This window comes from Branchiostoma lanceolatum, chromosome 3 (assembly GCF_035083965.1).
Source record: "Branchiostoma lanceolatum isolate klBraLanc5 chromosome 3, klBraLanc5.hap2, whole genome shotgun sequence".
Taxonomy (NCBI): Eukaryota; Metazoa; Chordata; class Leptocardii; order Amphioxiformes; family Branchiostomatidae; genus Branchiostoma; species Branchiostoma lanceolatum.
This window is the reverse complement of record NC_089724.1, coordinates 6,469,115-6,487,262: the sequence shown is the minus strand read 5'-3', so window position 1 is coordinate 6,487,262 and position 18,148 is coordinate 6,469,115.

Below are 18,148 nucleotides of genomic sequence, written 5' to 3'. Positions count from 1 at the left end.
AAGTTAATGACTGAATAATTTCATGAGACGGCAGTTTTGACATGAATCGATAGAGATCGCTAGCAGACAGTCTGTGACAAGGTGTCCCACTCGGAGTAATACAGGAATGAGACCAAGTCAAGTGCACACGAGCTATTCAAGTTCAAAGGAAGCCAAACGTTATTGAAAGAACACAGTGCCTAAAGACAAGTGCAATGTTAGTGTTGTCTCCTCCAGAATATTGCTCGACTCTTTGAGCAAACCTGTCTGCATTTACCGCTAAAGCGCAAATGCTTGTTAATTATTACCTTCGCCGAAAAGGTTATGCAGAGGGTAGCGTTTGTGGGTGTGTTTGTTTGTGTGTAGTGGACCAGCTTAACTCGAGAATGCCTTGATGGATTGTCTTGGTATTTGGTATGTTGGTAGTTTTTGATGAGACCTAAACACGATTAGATTTTGGGCCCCCTAGCGGCTTCTTACGGTACTGCAGTGGAACTTCCTGTTTTGATATCTCGTGTTCCGGACATGCTATGGAACTGATTTTTGAGTGGTAACGTTAGATAGCTCTTTGGACAGAGAGTAAGTGGTGTGGGTTTTGGAACTGCAGGAGCAGGTTTTGCGTCTGACTTTGAAAGGGAATAAGTCAAGAAGAGCTTGATGGATGGTAATGATTTTTGGTGAGTATATAGCTTGAGTGATGATGCACATGATTAGATACTTCTTATGCAAATCAGTAACCTAATTTGCATGATTATTGAGGAAAGTTTGTACATCCGCCAAATTCCATGATAGGACTCTGAAACATGTGACATGTGTAACTGAGGAATAGAGAAATATTAATTGATATGAACTATGTAAATGAAGACCTCATTTGCATAATTCTACTATAACTATAACTCAAGATGGCCTTGATGGATGGTCATGATTTTTGGTATGTAGATAGCTTGTGTGATGCTTGGTATAATTGGATGATAATTATGCAAATCAGATTCTAATTTGCATAATTAATGAGGCAACTTTGAAAATCCGCTTTGTTCCATGATTTGACTATTCAAATTGTAACTGAGGAAGAGAGGAATGTTGATAGATAGAAAATATGCAAATGTCGGCCTAACTAGCATACTTAATGAGAAACTACTATAATTCCATACTGGTAAATGACGGCAATTTTATACATTTCATACTTTTTTGTGGCATCGGGAAGTTATGTGAATGTGAACATCGTTGAATCAAATTATACTAATAAGGGCCTCATTTGCATAATTTATGATAAATATTAGCATGACCATAAATATTAGGGTGATAGCGGCTGGGCGGATCCCGAAGTTATCCGAAAGCCGACGGCGCCGAAGGCGCCATGCGAATTCCTCGCGGAGCCTGTTTTATTAGCTGGCATATGGAGTTATCGCCTCTCGGTAAGGGAGCCAAGCCCGTAAAGCCGACCCCGAGCGGGCTAATCTGTCTGGGCGGACGGGCACCACTCCCAGCGCCGTAGAGATACGGGGAGCTCCCGATGGTATGGTTACCAGGCTAACATCCTCTGAGCACTGCAAAATTGACGCGACGGTGCAAAAAAAAAAGTTGCCTTCAATAAGAAATCTAGGTAGTTAGGAAGCTTTTAGGAATGACTGAACACAGAACATGGTATGTTATTATTTTTTGTTCTTTTACATTTTCTTGGAAAACTCCGCTCTGGGCTCGAAATGTATTTTGTGCAAAGAGAAAGTAAACAAACAAAAATCGTACGTTTTGCGATAGCAAAAGAGGCATTGTAAGACATAAGTATCCGTTTTCCGATTTTTTTGCAATGTATCCTTGAGCATTTTGTAGGTTCTTTGTTTGATTTACAGTATAGTCGTAAATGTGTGTTTTTTAATTGATGCGCGCGCAGATGCCATCATGTCACATGAGTGTTAAATGATGACATGCAAGTTGTATGGAGGTGATTACATTAGAAGCCATATATCATGAAAGTTAGGGCACAACTGCTAGAGTTCATACTGTGGATCTTGACATATTCGCGGTGTTTTTATTTTCGCGAAGTTATTGACACCACTTAAAGTGGCGCAATTTCCGAGCGCAATTTGGTGCATTCCAGTAAGATTAGAATTAAAGTGGCACAGGGCGTCTTACTTAGAAGAGTACTTGGTTAATATTCTATCATTACAAGAGTGGTAAACATTGCCGCCTCCAGCGAGAAAATCTTAGACAATTTCACACCAGCATATTACAAGAAACCTGAATATATTCAAGACCTCCCTGCCAGATTCGCTCCTTAAAAGGGATTCCGAGGAAACTAGTGAGATATTATTAACCTGCACTATATTCTGTTATTTAATTTTTTGATGCTGTTTTGGCTCGTTCCAGACGGATCAGTGGTTACCGTGCATATTCAAAGCTGTAGTGTACGTGCTTTGTTTGTTTTGTTGTTTGATAACAAACAAGGGCCCATCGGGTAGTTTAAGCCCAATGTTACACATTGAGAACTTTGCTCACAACCACTCCTCAACATGAAGGTTTGCGCTGGGTTGGGAGTAGCCTGGTGTCTATCCTGTACTAGTTCCAGAAATATGATTAAACCTATTCTGATTGAATTTCTGCTTTCAATTTTATTTTCATCTTAAAGAATTGGATTTAAATGTTTTGACTTTATTTTGAATTTATTCGATGTTAATTATCACCATGTAGTATTTCTCTGCAAAATGTGTAACCCAGGCAGTGGATATTTTGCCCTATACACCGATTTTTAACTCAACTAACTTAAAATACCACATTCTAGTATTTGCTTCTGGGGACATGAGAAAAACTGAATGCTGAGTAATCATTCTCCTCATTGGTTCATGCTTCACATGGACGTAACCCTTCCCCTTATTGGTCCGTGCTAGACACGAACTCTAATGCATATTTACAAAGTTAACATCATTTTTAAGCACGGAGACTAGTCTGGAAAAGGTTAGATGCTACGACTGTTCAAGTGAGCGGGCTGCTCTTTCAACGAATTCCAGGGAAACTCGGTCTACCTACCATTGCCGAACAAGATGCCCGGATGACCAAAACGCAAGGTGAGTTATTTAATGAACATAATAATCAGAATAAGTGCCCACCCCTTTGAAATAGAGAAAGGGCGGTAGAGGCGTGTGCGTGAAAGAATTTGTACATGTAAATACTGTGCGTCAAATACGGTACAGGACGAAATCCCTTTTCATTTTAGAATCGCTGTTTTTTGTAAGCCTTCTGGAAACTTCTTGTTAGGTCTTGAAAAAACAATGTTGCGTTTCTGGTTACCCGACCGACCCTAGCCTTTTTTCATTGGACGAACGCTGGCAAGGGACATACAATTTTTGGTCTGACGTCTGGGTGATGGCATTCAAAACAGATTTCGCACAATGTAAACAGATGAAGGTTTTGAAAGGTTGATGTAAGAATGTGTAGTATATACCGTACTTAAGTTGTTCTGAATATTATCATTGATACTTGTATGATGTACATGTATATCTGTCTTATTACAATATGTTTCCTGATGCATTCCAGTATTACATTGCTAAACTGTGTTTCTTGGATCACTTCGGCCGAAATATAAAAAAATAAAACTAGCCCCCCTCGCAGACTTATTGGAGCGGCGTCTTTAATTTTTTGGGGGGAGCACTGATTCTTTGCAAGGGACAAGGTTCTCTTATGCCGGCCAAGGGAGTTTTACCGCCGAGGGAGTTATGTCGCCGAGGGAACTGGTTGGAGAGGCGATCCTCCCTCGGCGACATAACTCCCTGGCGACATAACTCCTTCGGCGGCGAAACTCCCTATAAGTCGGCATTAGAGAACCTTGGCACGTGGAAAGAATCGCGTATCAGCGCACCCCTCCCCACCAAAAAGAAAAATTAACGCCGCCGTATAAGTCTGCGAAGGAGGCTGCTACCTACCTACCTAACGACCCTAATTTTTGGTAACCGGAAACACAACCTTTAGGCTAGGCCTTACTTTGCTTTCATTTGTACCATACAACTATGTATATTATGTATACTATTCATCATCTGGAAGTAGATTTTGTCAAAACCCTACATAGGAGAGAACGTCTTTGGCTCTTATGCATGTGACGTCTGCAGGCTTCCGCTATGTACTTAAAATTCACCTGTCGTGGTCTAACTGCTGCTAAGGGCCTGGTCATATTGGTTGTACGAACGTCGTACGATCAAAAACAGTGGGTATTTTTGTGATAGTCGTGCATGTATCGCAAATTTATCGAAAAGACTAAGATGTCTGTCGGCAGTTGGCTCTGACGCACCCTGCTTGAAAAATGCTGCCATGTCAAAATCGTACGACGACGAAATACGTCGAATGTGACCGCGACGTAATACAAACGTGGTAATGAGAGAAAATATACAGCCATACTGAACATTTCATTCTTCTTTGACGGTATACTGTAAATGCAGAAATGTTCGCGGTGGTTTTATGTTCGCAGTTTTCGCGGAACTCTTTACCACGAACTCAAAACCAACGCCGCGAAAAGTCGCTCCATTGTGTGACTGTAGAGCTACTATTGTTTCAAACGCTAAATTAAAACCACCGCGAACACTCCATTTTCTCCATACTGCGAAATTAAATCCCCGCGAACATTTCTGCATTTACAGTATCTCGAACCGTTTAGATTTTGAAGGAAAATGTTGGTAGGGCATGAGCATAAAACGTACAGTCCCTGTGCTAATGTAAACAACGCAGTTTGACGTCAGTGTATTACATGTCGGTATTAGCTTTTACACTGGTTGTTAGGGACTTGTCACACTTGTGCGTATATTCAAGGGCGCATGAGCTCCGCAGTAACTTTTTTGGGGTTTCATTAAATTTTACGGGAAGGAAGTTGTTTTCTACTTTGACCCACCATTGAGCAGTCTAGTTATGAAACCAAAGAAATTACTTATTCGGTTGCAAACTTAACCTAAGGCCACAGCAAGTAATTTTTATGGATGACATCAGCGCGCTCATTAATTTTCGCCTGATTTCGAAATAAAAAACAAGAAATTTCATTGCCCTCCGACGGTGGTCAACATGCCAAAAATTGGCAAATATGTCGTAAATGGTGACAGTCTAAGGTGTTTAATTGCATATATTCATATTTCATTCGTTCATAACCTAGTGTAGTTCCCGCCCATGATGGTATAATAACAAACTGTTTTCTGCATTTGTTCTAGCAAGGACATTATATGAATAATTGGGGGGGGGGGGGGTTCTATTTAATTGAGCTGTATACACAAGGTGTTTCATCGCATATGAATACCCAGTGTAGTTGCTTCAGATGATGGTACAACAAGCTCTTTTCTGCATTTCTTGTAGTTAGTCTATTGAGATGTATACACATATACAAGGACCTGTTTACTGTTGAATCAAGGAGGTTTTATATTATATATGAATGAATACAGGACTTATACATTGGTTGAATACAGGACTAAAAGGTCTGTTGGTCATGATATCATATTTCGTCGCCTCAATTCTTGTTTAACAAGAATTATGATATCAAAATTTGTGAAAATTTGACAATATAGGAATCTTGTTTTTTTTGGCCTGCCTTTTTTTTTCGCCCTATCTCATTAATTTTGGAGTCTGCGGAGGATGTCATCCATAAAATTTACTTGCTGTGGCCTAAACCCAAAACATGTTAATACGCAACTCTTGCGGGCTTGTATGACAAGTGTGACAGGGGCGTTAAATAGATACGTGCATTTTAGTGTAGGAATTTCACGTAGACAAGGGTGGCTCATTTTCCCCTAACGAACAATTCTTCAAACGACCCCCTGACATGGTTTCTTCGGACATACGCACTTGTTTAAGATATTCAATTATTTTCTTGTTGTTAAAAGATTGTGTGGGAAAATAAAGCTCCACTAGAATTGTTCGTAGACGCAACCTTCCACAGATTGTTGAAATGAATTTGTCTATTTTCTTTCAGGCAGTTTACATGGAAATAGTGCGTTATGACCAGTCATTGAATATTCCCTCTAACAGATCCCCCCGAGTCAAATGGGACCGGGGTCATAAGACACGTAGGCTTTCATAGCATGATCGAGACCTATGTTGTTAGGATGTGTACGCTCCGAACTGAACAAAACCCAATGTATTTGTTTCTTCGCAAGTTTATACTTGTGTCAGATTTTATTTTCCCCCTGGTTTTCTAAAGATTTTATTGGAAAGGCAGTCAGCACGGATCGAGCGGTCCTAACTAATCTAAAAGCGTGTTGGTTATAAGTACACAGCCTCCCTTTTTCAGACTGATTAGTCTGATATTCCTTTCTGTAGTACACATGTCGCCTAATCGATCAGATCCCGTTTGCTTATATGTATGGTAGTGGCAGATTTCTTGATAATCTATTTTTGCGTTGGCAGTTACAGACGGACAGAAAAGGCTGGTCAGTTTCTGAATACGATCAATTTCTCTATTTTTTGATAATCTCTGTTATAGTAGTTCAATGCGAGTAACATGGGTTTAAAAGTTTGCCTTGTACCTCATAATTCAGGCGTTTTTAGAAATGTGGCCATTTTGTACATTTGATGATCAAAAGGCACTTGCGATTTGAAGTTTGCACAGGTTTAAGATTATATTTTCTTTCGCATAATTTTTAACGTGTGACGTAGTAGGATTACTCGTGTGTGCTGGCTACTCATTGTTGGACTGATATACCTTCATGATGGCAGTTTTACGTGGACAGGTTATATTTTCACACAGGTAGGCTTTCATAGCATGATCGAGGCCTATGTTGTAAGGATGTGTTCGCTCCGTACAAAACAAAATCCAATGTATCTTTTTCCTCACAAGTTAATATTTGTAAGATTTTCTTTTCTTCTGGCATACAGATTTTATTGGAAAGGCACAGCACGGCTCGAGCGGTCCTAACTAATCTAAAAGCGTATTAAGTACAGTCTTCTTGTTTACACAGGCTGATTTCTCTGATGGTATTCTTTTCGGTAGTACACATGTCGCCTAATCCAACAGGTCCAGTTCGATGATTGTGACGTTTACACCAATTGCCAAATGGTGTAATTTTGTGTTGGCATTTACAAACATAGATAAATGACAGTGCTTGATTACTTTCTGCATAAGATCAGTTCCCCTTTTGTTGAAACCATCTCTGTAACAGCCGCGTCGTTCAGTAGGGGCGCAACACGGATTGAAATCGTCTACCAAATAATTCAGATATGTTAAGATTGTGGCTATTGTTATTAACAGAAAAGTACACTTCATGATCAAAAGGCAGTTTTGAATTTCGAAGATGTTCACTGAAATTTGAGTTACCTTCGTTAATCTGTATCGTTTAAGATGGCGGCAAGACGGACGTACCTGTCACACCGCTCCTCTTGAGATTGACAAAATCCCTGCTTTTACGATAATTGTGACGAACTAAGTACGTGTAATTGTTTGCTATGACAAACTGATGCTATTGAGGCACAGTTTAGCCAGTTATATTGAGTTTTAGGATCGCCTGAAAGCGAAAGTTTTACCGAGGATACCGAGGCCGTCGAGCGTGACTGAGAACAAAGACCCAAGCCGACCCAAGCCGACAATATGGCGACCGAACAAGTTCAAGACTCGCGAACACCTGGCGAACTGTACAACCTTCTCGGAACATCAACGGACGCTACGCAAAAAGATATCATCAATGCGTACAAAGAGAAGGTACTGAGCTACGAGAAGACTATAAAGACGTCTAAGGACAAGCGCCGGTTGGGCACAGAGAGACAGAAGTTCGCAGAGGTGAGCAATGCATTCTATATTCTGTCAAACAATGAGCGACGCGACGTCTATAACAAGTCAAATGTAATCATGGAACCTGCCAAACGAGACAAGAAGGCCCCTCCAGATAACGAGTACTTTGTACAGCACAATGAGGGAAGTATAACTATACACATACCCGTGGGATCAGTTAAAGGCTGGATAGAAACTATCGAAGCGCACTATGACATGTCCACTGAAGACAAGGACAAACATGGCCACCAGATCACTGTGCCCTTTCGCACTCCCGAATCGGATGAGATCATCGGGTTCGTTACACTCCACGTGTATAAGACCTGCAAGATTCTTGTGCAGGGCTCGGCGTTTTACTTGTGGACAATGTACACATACGAGCACCTCAAACAACAGCAGCAGCGGCCCCTGACAGAAATCACTGACACAGAGATCAGATGCGAAGACATTATATGCATCAAATGTGAGCGACCTGGCCCAGAGGATATCGGGGTAATACAGTGTGATGCGTGCAGAAAGTGGTACCATTATGGATGCACCGACTTACAACAAAGTCAGCTAGAATGTCTGATCAACAACGAAGGAAGGGAGTACATTTGCTGTGACTGTCTATCTGATGCTCTGATCGACAACACCTCCAGTACAGATGCTCCAGACCTCTACAGCCCACCGGAGCACGAAACTATCCCGAAAAAAGTGTACGACGATTTGAGCTCAACGGAAGAAGATAAAAACAACAATGACAAACTATCTTCCCTACAGAACAGTGTTGACAAGCTGGAATCCATACTAATGAGTGTGGTCACCGCAGACAAAGGAAAAGTCGACACCTTGTCGTCCCGCATTTCTCACCTGGAAACCCTAGTCTCCAAAACAATGGATGGCCTTACGGAGAAAATGGCGAAAGCAGGCGACGTTGAAGTGCTAAAAAAGCGCATTAATGCACTGGCAGCAGAAAACAAAAACCTGCGAGGTAGAATTGCGCTTTTGGAACAGAAAGGTGCTAAAAATGCGGCCATCACAATCAAACAGACGGACAACATCCCACTGCTCTCTTCCAAAGAACCCGAAACGACAGACAACGCCGCACAGACAGACAACATCACCGTCCCCAACATCCCAACCAACAACAAATTCGATGTACTGGCGGTTGATTCTACCAGCCCAGAAGAACAGAGATCTGCTGATCTTAGTGCTAACAACGACAATACCCAGTCACAGGCCGGCACAACTGATAAGAGAGAAGTTATCAACAATGGGTTAAATGCAGAAATTGTAATTGTTGGTGACTCTAACACACGGGGCATTGTACCAAGTATTCTCTACCCAGAGAAACAAGTACACAAACAATCAGCAATGACAATTCCACAGGCCATAGATACAATTCTGGCCACTCCGTATTCCAACCCTAGATGCATTGTATTCCATGTGGGCACTAATGATGTCAAGCAGGAACGGGCGGCAAACGGGGTGACCGAGAACATGAGGCAGCTTGTAGTGACCACCCACGACAAGTTCCCTAATGCAGACATAGTTCTCTCATCCATACCCCCAAGGAAGGATCGCCACCTGATGGAGATAACGAACGATGTGAACGACTTCCTACGCATCCTCGACCAAGAAACATCTTACGTAAGTCTTGCAGACAACAGCAACCTTGAGGCAAACGGGCTGATCAAACAAACCCTGTATAGGGACGACGGCTACCACCTTAACAGGAGCGGACTAAAAGTACTAGCGGCGAACTTTAAAGCTGCAATCCACCCCACTGTAGGTCTTGGAACTTACAACAGAGGCAGGAGAGGGAGAAACAACAACTCCCAACAGATGGGAAACAGGGGGTTCCCAACACGTACCGCAGAATCCCATCCGGGGACACAGTCCCCACAACGGTACAAAGAGCCGTGGAACGGTCGCCAGACCCAACGATCACCCTCGCAAAGAAGCAGGGACGCACGGAACGATCGTCAGGCTCAACCACCGCCACCGGATAGGGCCAGGGAGCACTGGAACAGAGATGAAAACAAGTACGCGAGGAGGAACCAGTACTCTCAGCGACGACCTGGCAGGAATCCGGAGCGGCAGGGCCCACCAAACGACCACTCCAGCGGACAGCGAAGTGACCGACTGACGTCACCCTCAGCACGACGCGAGTACAAAAACGACCTGTACATGACCTGGAACCCGAACGACCCGAGAAGACCCCTGTCCTGGCTACCGACCGACCCGAGCAGAGAGAGGTCCTGGTTCCAGCACGACAGAGACTACCCCTGGTTCCAGCACGACAGAGACTACCTCATGTGGCGCCAGGGCTACGACTACGTGGGATATTAGGTTAAGTACCAAGCAACCCACATAAACGTCAAAAGTAGAAGGCTATGCTATAGCAACTATTAGCAAGTTTATACTACAGCAACTGTTAGCAAGTTTACAATTTCTAGCAACTTAATTGAGTCATGTACATTTGTACATGTAATGCAAAGATCAAGTAATAATGATAACACAGTAGAAATAGGATAACATAACTGGTATGAATAATTCAACTTAGTATATTACACAAATATAATCGTAAAAGCAGGGATCGAGTCATGATAGACCAAAGAAAGGCTATGCCCTCAGAGACCTCCATATGTATAGGTTTTTGGAATGTCCATGGCCTGGGAAAGAAGCTTAAGGAAGACGAGTTTAGAAGTAGCGTAGAAAAATTAGATGTCTTCTCCCTCCTCGAAACATGGAGTAGCGAAACATCAGAAGTTGACTTACCAAACTTCCAGCATTTTTCATCTTTTAGACAAAAACAAAGCAAAGCCAGAAGAAATTCAGGGGGAATTGTTATCTATTTTAAAAACAAATTTGCTAAATATATAAAAAGAGAGAGGAGCACCACAGAGTGTAAAGACATTATCTGGATCCGTTTTTCGAAGGATCTGTTTGGTCTACCCAAAGATGTGTTTTTAGGTACCGTGTATGTCAGCCCTATACACTCTTCAGTCCACAAAAGGGCCGAAGAATCTATCTTTGATGTATTGGAACAGGATATTGCGCGATTCTCATCCAAGGGCTTTGTTATTCTCGGAGGAGATTTTAATAGTCGATTAGGTTCCTTATGCGATTTCTCCGACATAGGCCCAATAGATCCCGAGTTAGAACCTCAAAATCTTCTCCCGAATTTCGACATTCCTAGAAATTTTTCGGATAAAAATCCACCTAACGCCTTCGGAAAAGAGTTGACTGATTTATGCGCACAATCCGACCTCCGCATACTAAACGGGCGAGTCCTAGGTGACCTAAAAGGCCGATTTACGTGCTATCAGCCCAATGGTTGTAGCACGGTGGACTACGCCATATCTAGTAGTGCTCTCTTTCACAATATCAACACATTCCAAGTGCATCCATTAACAGAATTCTCCGATCATTGTATGATTTCTATTAACATTGATGCAACTATACAACAGGCTCAAAACGAAACAACGACCAAATCCATTACGCGACCGTTCCCAGACAGATTTACCTGGGGACCGGACTCTCGCGAAAAATTTACAAACGCATTACGCAGTCTCACAATAACACAAAAACTTGAAAAATTCATATCAACAACAAATGAAACCCCGGAAGCAAATATAGACATAGACAAAGATGTCCATGAATTTCAGGAAATCATAGAAATGGCGGGGAAAATGTCGCTACAAGTAAAACGAAGCAGAAAACAGAAAACACAAATAACGAAGAAAAAATGGTTTAATAAAAAGTGCTATGAAGCAAGAAACGAACTAAGAAATGTACAGTACCTACTACAAAGCAACCCAAAGAACCCTTTTATTAGAGGTAGCTACTTTAAAAAGAAAAAGGAATACAGCAAACTAATCAGGAAGCGCAAAAAAGAATATGAAACAGAGTGTCTAATGCAACTACAAAATCTCCAGGAAAATAATCCTACTGCCTTCTGGAACCTTCTAAAACAACTAAAGAACACCAAGTCTACACCCCAAGAAGAAATCCCGACACACTCTTGGGTAAACCACTTCAAAGCCTTGCATGAGAAACGAAGAATTGGAGAGCAAAATTTTGACTCTGATTTCGAACAAATTATTATAAACAAACTAAGAATATTACAGAAGCGTGAAAATAACGAAGGACCATTAGACTACCAAATTACTAGGTCTGAAATAAGTAATGCAATAATGACGCTTAAAAATAAAAAAGCGAGCGGCGAAGATATGTTAATGAACGAAATGTTGAAAGCAGGACACAATCTACTAATAAAACCACTTGTTAAACTATTCAATAATATATTATCGAAAGGATTGTTCCCCCAAAACTGGTCAAATAGTTACATAGTCCCCATCTTCAAATCAGGAAAAAAAGACAACGCAAACAACTACCGAGGAATTTCTATTTCTAGCTGCCTGGGTAAACTATTTACTTCTATACTGAACAAGAGAATCACATCTTTTCTGGAAGAAAACGAAATATTAAAACCTAACCAAACCGGATTCCGCAAAAATTACAGAACAACAGATAACATATTTGTCTTAAAAACATTAATCTCAAAATATACACAATCAGGAAAGCGACTCTTTGCATGTTTCGTGGACCTATCCAAAGCGTTTGATTCTATCTGGCACGAAGGCCTACTATTCAAAATTCTATCAAACGGCATCACTGGTAAATTCTTCAATATAATAAAAAGCCTTTATAGCCAATCGGTAGCATGCGTGAAGACAAATTCAGGTTTAAGTGAATGTTTTCCAATCGAGGTTGGAGTAAGGCAAGGTTGTGTCCTCAGTCCTTCACTTTTTAATCTATACATCAGTGACTTAGCAAATGAACTGAATACAGGAAACTTCGATGCGCCCTTATTAAACACATCTAAGGTATCAAGCCTTTTCTATGCTGACGACATTGTCTTACTGTCCACAACCCAATATGGACTACAAAATGCAATAAACTCTCTTGGTGCTTTCTGTAATAAATGGAAATTATCAATCAATCTAAACAAAACAAAAATAATTGTATTCAACAAAAAGGGACATATGTCCCCAAACCTCAAATTTTATTCACTCAACAAGAACATAGAGATCGTCTCCTCATACTGCTATCTAGGGGTTGTCTTTACGACAGGGGGAAACTTCACAACAGCATTAAAAATATTACAAAAGAAAGCTCTGAGAGCTTTATTTAGTATCAAAACAACTCTGGGAGACAGTAACCCGTCAATATCTGTCTATTGTAAACTATTTGATACATGCGTAGTCCCAATACTAACTTATGGTGCGGAGGCGTGGGGCAAAAGTGGACTCAACGACAAGTCCCCAATCGAGCAAGTACATCTTAAGTTTTGTAAATCAATCCTGGGTGTTAGAAAGAATGCTAGCAACCTCGCCGCAAGAGCAGAACTGGGTAGGTTCCCGTTATGGATTGCAATTTACACTAGATTATATTCATATTACAAAAGATTGGTTAAAGAGGTGCCGACAAGTAGCCTTCAGTTTGAAGCATATTTAGTACAGCAAGAATTGCATCGAAGTAAAGTACCATGCTGGTTATCCGATGTTAGTAAAATTCTTGAGGAGTCGGGCTATGCCTACCTACTTATTAACAAGGATCACAATACATCATACGCACAGTCTGCTTTAAAACAAAGACTAAAAGACATTTTTATACAAACATTTTACTCAGAACTAAACTCCCCTGGCAAAAAAGAGAACCAAGGCAACAAATTAAGAACATACAGAAAATTCAAACGGGCATATGAAAGAGAAAAATATCTTGACATCAAAAACTTTAGCCATCGCCGAGCCATGGCTAAGCTAAGAATTAGCGACCACCCACTGCATATTGAAACTGGTAGATACAGCCGGACTCCTCCCAGCGATAGGCTATGTGCACTCTGTAATAAGAACTCTATAGAAGATGAAGTACATTTTATTCTAGAATGCTCACTGTACAAAGATTTACGCATCTCTTTGGTTAACGCAATACAACTAGACCAGAGATATACAAACTTAACAAATGACAAACTGTTCATATACTTGATGTCATCGAATAATCAATCGGTAATTGAGAAACTCTGTGAATTCGTGTACACATGTCTCAAGAAGAGAGAAGTAGCGTGTAAACTTTAGAGGTAGATAGAACATAGAATAGTTTTCTTCATTTTTTTTTCTGTTATTACAATGCTAAATTGTATTACTTGTAATGCATTTAGCCCGGAAGGGCATGAACATGCAATAAACATGAACATGTTAAAAATAATTTTACTACAAAACATGTGCTAAGATATTGTTAGTTGCATTAAATGCCCAGCCACGAATGTACAATACAGGTCTGTCATTCATTCATTCATTCATTCATTCATGAAAACTATTTTGTAGACTTAATTTTTCACTCTTGCGTGCTGGTTATAATGCCCAGCCACGAATGTACAATAAAGGTCTGTCATTCATTCATTCATTCATGAAAACTATTTTGTAGACTTCATTTGTCACTCAATGGCATTGTTCTGGTTATGACTTTTACTCAGATTTGTAGATCGGTTTATTTTTGTGAAGGCAGTTTAAAATGGACATGATCTGGTTATGTTTTACACATAATCAGTTCTTGAATCATCCCTATAGTATCAATTGATAGTCCGAGGTACGTTAAGTGTAAAGACGGATCAAATAGGATAAGTTGCGTTAATTGGTTTTCATATCATGATTGAGGGGTTTATGTTGCAAGAGTTTGGCTATTTTCATAAATTTCCTGCTGAAAAGACAGTGCATTATTTTTCTTCGGAACTTTGTATTTGCTCAATATTGTCTTTTCTTGTGGATAAATGAGAAACGGCACAGCAGTGCTACTTGCTGAAGGGACAGGACATTTAAGGCCCCTATCGTACTACTTGGGCGCTAAAACTAGACATATATATATTCCAGAAAAAAAAGTCAAAAGTCCTTTTTTCCAAAACAAAATTTCCCTAATGTTTCCATTTTCATAAGCATAATGTTTGTGCTTACGGATATATTTGTGGTCAGCATAGAACGGGTGGATGGATTCTGATGATATTTGGTGTGTAGGTATTTCAAGGTCAAGTTTGAGGCCTGTGACAATGGTGATGCAGCAGATATTCCGGTTTTTGTATTTTTTGTCCTGAGCATGCTATAGTCTTTATTTTCTGGTGGCAGATAGCATTTGTTGTCAGGGAAAAGTGATTCGGGATTGGGCACCCCAGCACCTTGCTCTGGAACTGTAGATAAGTTTTATTCAAATGTTTCAAAGAGGATAACTGTAAAAAAAAGGATGGATTTCCATAATGTTCTGTCTGCTGGAACAGAGATGTGACACAATTAAATGCAATGATATTAGTTAGGACTTAATTTGCAGAATTTAGTACAAAATTCTATTATCTCAGTGTTATCACAGTAGGGCATTGATACATGTAAAGTATGCAATCTATGGAATGTGCAACATTTACAGATACCAAATATAATGAATGGGAATTTCATACTTGTGAAACCTGTAAGTAAGGTGTACATCACCACTCATAAATTATATAAATGTAGAAGTAATTATTTACATTCAAGTCATGATGAAATGTGAACATGGAATCTTGTCCGCGGAAAAGTATGTTCACACATGCAATCTATATAATTTTGGGAGTGGATATTTTACACTTAACGTTTCATTACGTTCATGAAAGATGGAGGTGTCATTTTTCGCGTCTCTCTCTCTCTCTCTCTCTCTCTCTCTCCCTCTCTGTGTGTGTGTGTCTGTGTGTGTGTTTCCAGTTGTGGGTCCCTGGATTCTTTCCATGATATTCAGCATGCAGGTAGCTTAGACAAAGATATACACAATTAGATAACCTATGAAAATCAGAACTAAGTAATGAGGAAATATAGTATAGGACTTTATTACATGTAACATAATGTAATTCATGGTAGGTGGAACATTAGCAGATACCATTTCTGAAAATATGGGCCTAATTGGCATAATCAATGCTAAGGTGCAATAATTAATCGAAGTCGTAAAAGAAAGACATTTCATAGTTGTGGCATGTGTAAAGGTGTACATAACCATAAATAGATTATGTAAATGTGGAAGTTATTTGCATACTTAAGAAATTCTATTGAGGTATGAGGTTTCCACATTCTTGTTTGAGTGCTAAACCATATCAAACACATGTAAATGAAAAAAAAAAACAGTTCTGTTTTTAGGTCATTATATCAGCTTGAACATGAAATACATGTACTGAAAAAGTTTTCGCCTTTTTTTCAGGTTCCACCATGGCACGACAACCAGGTTGAGTGTCTGCAACCCCTGGAGTGGATCCGCAACGACCATCTGTGTAAAGCAAGGACGCTGTAGAATACAATGTAGCTTCCTTCAAAGACTACGTAGTGTACCCTAAAATATTTGTAGATTCAGACTTGACTAGATTTGTAGAATGTAGTAGAAAACCATCGAAAAGGAGACTGAAATGGCTGGCTCAAAGATGCCATTTTTTCTCTTCTTGCTCATTACGTTTGCCCCATCTCGGGCTGGTCCATCTTGTTCTGACCTTTGTGAGGTGAAGCGTGCTGGGCATTGTGGCGTACTTGGGGCGATTGATGTGATTTACATGTCTGGTTTCTCCAACGTGCCTTGTGCAATGTGCAACACGACCGGACAGACCGATGAGAATCAGCTCGGGTGTCTTCCGCCCACTCTGAAGAAGCTGCAAGTGGCGGGGCACTCCGACAGCAACGGCAATCTCAAGCCCCTGCCTGGTCTCAGTCAGCTCGGCATACTGCTTCTGGGGCCCGGGCGCATCATCACGGCTGAACGTGAAACGTTCTCCGCCGTGCCAAACCTCCGGGCACTGTCCCTGAGCAACAACGCCTTCAAAGTCATTGGAGGCTGGTTTGGCACAATCGAGAAGCTGAAAAAGCTTCAGCTGTGTTGGAATAAAATCGAAGAAATCCAGAAGAATGCCCTTCAGCCACTGGCAAAGCTTCAGTTTCTCAGCCTGAGGTTTAACCGGCTTCGTTCTGTGGAAGAGTGGTACTTCGCTGGCCTGACCAACCTCAAGTATCTGCACCTGAGCTACAACAACATCTCACGCATCGCTGGGAAGTCGTTCGATCAGCTCCCAAGGCTATATTCGCTCTCCCTACAGCACAACAAGCTGTCGTCCGTCCCGGCGGAGTTGCTCACTGCAATGCGCAGAATTCAGGTTGTCTACATCGAGGCGAATCCTTTCCGTTGCACCTGTGCGCTGGAAAGTTTGAAGTCGGAAGGCCTAGGGTCTACGGCATTGAAGAGTGAGCTCTACAACAGATTGCAGTGCAGCTACCCACCTAGGCTCTCGGGAAGAGAAATTGCCAACCTGGAGAGGGATGAGATGCCATGTCCGTCACCTACAGCCAGAGCATCACGCCAAGATGACGGAGCCACTCTCGTGTGTGAGGTCTTCTGGGAGAAGCAGCCAGAGATCAGGTGGTTGGATCCAGGAGGGAGGGCCGTTGGAGAAAGGGAGTCACTCGACCCATGCGACGGCGCTGTAAGCACAAGCTTGGAGCACGAGATTCCTACCACCCAGTCTCCTGAAGGAGAAACGGCGCACTCAGCAGACGACCCCGGCCTACCCTACATCGGCAAGTCCACCTCCACCCTCCGCATGAGTCAGCAGGCCTACCGGTGCTGGACGGAGTTCCGGTGCGTCGTGCAGTCGACACCAGGCAAAGTCTCTGTGGATCTCACATTCACCAAGCCAAGTGAGACAAGCGAACGAGAACAGACGCAACAGCACACCAAGATGGCAGCCGTCGACACCACAATACCTGTCCAGCAAAACGCAAAGGTGACGGAAAGGATCATCAAACCTACGGACAAGAAGGCCCAGCAGGATGACACCACCACTCAAGCAACTTATAAAACACACCGGAATACTGTGATGACCCCTGTCTACACTGGAACAGCTGTCCCTCAGGACGGCGGGATCACAGGAAGGATGACCAAACCCACGGAAAAGAACACCCAGAAAGAGGGCACCACTCCAGCACCTGATAAGGCACTATGGCAAACCGTATTGATGATAGGTGTCTACGTCCTAATCGCGGGCATGGCTGTGGTCTTTCTGTACAAGGTAGTGGCCTCTTGCCGCAAACGTTACAAGAAGCACCAAAATCAGCGTCAGTACTTACAAGGCATTGCTGCAGGCGCTATCGGAGGCGTACCGCTGCAAAACATCCAGCCACCAGCCACGGCCCCCACAACTGGGAACCTTGTACCTCCCCAGCAAGCATATGATGAGATTCCGGACGACACACCCATCACTCCGTATGCCGAGACGTCACGCTTGGAAAATCCCGTGTATGGCGAAGACGTGACGGGACCAAAAGGTGCCACTTCAATGCCAGACCCTCGTCCCCGACCTACCAACTCCGGGGTCTCATCACGACCACAGCTGTCCAGGATAGC